The sequence below is a fragment of the Gopherus evgoodei genome, unplaced genomic scaffold (genome assembly GCF_007399415.2).
Source record: "Gopherus evgoodei ecotype Sinaloan lineage unplaced genomic scaffold, rGopEvg1_v1.p scaffold_36_arrow_ctg1, whole genome shotgun sequence".
NCBI lineage: Eukaryota > Metazoa > Chordata > Testudines > Testudinidae > Gopherus > Gopherus evgoodei.
This window is the reverse complement of record NW_022060038.1, coordinates 1,246,590-1,250,184: the sequence shown is the minus strand read 5'-3', so window position 1 is coordinate 1,250,184 and position 3,595 is coordinate 1,246,590.

Genomic DNA, 3,595 nt, shown 5'->3' with positions numbered 1-3,595 from the left:
AACATGTTTTCCTCCAGTTTTATACTAGAGCTCTGAGCAATCAAACCACTCACATACATGCAGTGCAACTTCTCCACATTTTCTCCCACACTGGTCCTTCCTGAACAGTTTATACCCATCTATTACAGAGCTCCAGTCATGTGAGTTACCCCACCAAGTCTATGTTATTCCAATCACATTATAGATTATTGACTGTGCCAGGACTTCTAATTCTTCCTGCTTGTTTCCCAGGATTCTTGCATTCATGTAAAGGTACCTAAGATAACTATCCAATTGCCCTGCTTTCTCAATATGAATCAGGAGGCTTCCTCTGTTGCATCCTCCTCTTTGTGTATTCCCACTTCCTCACTTACTGCAGGACTTCATGTGTTAAATATTTTCCCAATGCTTATGAATGTATTCTTGTAGGCTATAACACATAAGTGTATATCTGCTTGTAATTGTATTTGGATGTAATCAACACCAAGTTCCCTTTGGACTAATAAAGTAATTCTTGTGTGGAAACTTAGTTATGCTAAAACTTAATAAACATATTAGGGAAATTATTCCAATATCTGACCTTTCTGGTCATACTGGGGAGGGACTGAAGCCATTTTGGTGAAGTCCTGAAGGAATGGTGGGAACAGGTGACTTACAAGATGGAGGCTGACACCCCAGTGAGATTATGTGTAGAACTGGCAGAGTTGGTAGGAATAGGGGAGGAAAAGATGATGCTGTGGAAGACACTTCCAGCCAGGTCAGCGGGTGTGCAATGACCCCAGCCCCTAACAACATCCAGAATGTGCTCACCCAGGGAGTGGCTATCCAGGACAGTGATACAATTTTGTGCAGGAACAAAGGGCAGACCAGATGATCAGCCATGCGTAAGGTTAAGATTTTGTCACAGTTATTTTTAGTACAAGTCATGGAGAGATCACGGGCAATAGTCAAAAAATCACTGAAGATCCCACTCTCCCACCCACTACCCACAGTGGCTGACTGCTGCTGGGTCCTTAGCCACTCATGCCATCTGAGAACCCGGGGTCCCTGACAGACTGACATCTCTGGCTCCGACACCCCAGGCTGAAGGGGAAATGTCAGAGGTCTTTCCATGATAGAATCTTGTCCTTAGCCAAGTCTCTGAACAACTAGTTGTGGTGAATGAGGAAATGGTGGAACCCCAGTGACTGAGGCAGTGACCACACTTCGGGCAGGAGGTACAACAGCCAGTAAGTTGCTCCAGACAGTAGAGTTGTTCACCCCTAGGCGCAGAGTGTCGTCTGGCCATTGTTAAGTGCTGAAGGCTGGAATGTTGTTGCCTTAGTAACGCTGTTCGGGCTGTTCAGTTCTTCTGTCCTTGGAGCTCCAGTGTTATCTCTAGTAACAGATAATGCCACTTGCTAATTCATCAGACCTAAATGTTACTTATAAAGAAAGACCACGGGCATGAATTGGTGACACAGTCACCCTGCCAAATAAGTTTCCCTGAAGCCATAGATCTAACATCCTGGCTATGAGCCAAACAATCAAATAAGCTTATGAAATTCCTTTCGTGGGTGATAATAGCCCAAGAAATCCTTCCTAATTGAGGACCTAACGAACATAGATCCACAAACTGATGGGTTGGTAGATGGATTTGATATGTTAATGTTATATAAGTTTGGGTAGGACATCATCTATTTGTCTCACTCACACCCCACATAAGACAGCTCCTGGAAAGGCCTGAGGAACAAAGACTGAACTGGGGGAAGAGCTGGTCCCAGGTAAAAAGATTTCTAGCCTGTGTAAAGAAACATGGTGAACAGCTTGTATCACAAGCTAGGGTGAGAAATTGTTCATTGTTATCCAGTCTATCTAGTATCTTATGCTTAGTTTATGATTTTGTTTATTTGCTAGGTAATCTGCTTTGATCTGTTTGCTAATACTTACGACCACTTAAAATATATCATTTTGCAGTTAAATAGTTTTTTTGGGGGGTTGGCTTTACCTAAACCAGTGTGTCTCTGAGTGAAGTGTGCCTTTGAGCTAGAGAAAATCTCAGCTTGGTTAGCACTGGTTCGTTGCATATCCTAACCACATCGAGAGAAGGGAAAACTCTATTAATGAGCTTACACTGGACAGATCCCTGTGCAGTGCAAGACAGTATAATTTGGGGATTACATTCCTGTGTGCGAGTGCAAACCGGGGAGCTGGGAATTGGCTGGTGTCTGCTGTTTGGTTTTGGGAGTCTTGGGTAGGCCCTCAAGTAGCTCCGTTTGGGTTTGTAGCACCATCTGCTGTCGTGTTGGGTGATAACAGGGCCTGATAAGACTGTCTGTATCTCCAGCAAAGCAGCATGAGCAGAGGCAGTCCAGTTGGGTAGTTAGAGGGATGCAGCAGTTCCCATGGCTCCCAGACTGTACCCCATGGGTGACAACCCATCACACTCATACTCTCCAGAGCCTAAATTAGGTCCCTAAGCCCCTGTGCTGCAAGAATGGTGGAGGGAATGTAATTCAAACAAAAGATCCAGATATAGCAGTTGTTTGATTCCTTTACCACTGTGTTCTCAGGGCACACCTACCTATTATTCCACCATACTCAAATAACCCCCAGGCTACAAATCCGGGAAATTCCACGGCTATTCCCTCATAAAACGTGGGATGAGAGGTGAGATGACTTCCACATCATTTGGTCATGGCGGTGGTGAAAGAATCGCACACTGAGTGGAGAAGTCCCCTGGTACTAGTGGTGATGCAGGATAACAGAACCTGTTTCCGCATTCATTTCTGAAAGATCAACTCCTGATGCAGAGAGCAGATGAATTATTAGAACAGTTGGGAGCTAAGAGATAGACATTCAACTTTAGATCTCACAAAAGGGTAATGGCAAATACCTTTGATGCCAGAATGCAGGGAGAAGAAAGCCTTGTGGAAACATTCCCACACATAGTGCAGATGGCAGTACATTACACACAGAAAAAATAGCCATTGCCAATTGCGATGCTGAAGAGTCTGCAACACTCAGTTTGCCCTAAAAATATGAGCCCCTGTTATAGGTGAATCATCTCTTCGCTCCTGGGAAAGGCTCTCAGGCTGAGGTTCTCCAAGATCTATGTTCTTCTCTTCTTACTGCTCACAGAGCAGAGGAAATTATCCAGGAGCCCTGGCCAACATGAAAGTCTGCAGGGAATATACAGGAGAATGATAAAGGTCACTGGCCAGCACGGCGACTGTCAGACAAGTGAGATTCATACACTCATTCTCAGGGCTCTGCCTTCCTGTCGCCGGCGATTTCTTTTCTATGCTGAGTGGATTTTAGTGAGTTGCCCATTTCTTAATGAAAGATATTTCTGAGCGATAAGAAAGGGTTTCAGGGCCCAAACCAAGAACCATCTGGGCAGGAATTCACCAGCATGGAACTTCAACTGTTTAATATTATCAGAAACACTAAGGGATTTACATGATAAAATTGGAACTACTAATGTACTGGAAATAGCTTAGGCAAATATTTGTTTTTCAGATCAGTTCTTTGTCTCTTACTGTGTCCTTCTATCTACCTCAGTATCTTCCTTTTTTTGGCCTGTCTGGTTTTCTGGTTATCTCCAGATTTCCAGTTCAGCAACTTCATTGCCCTG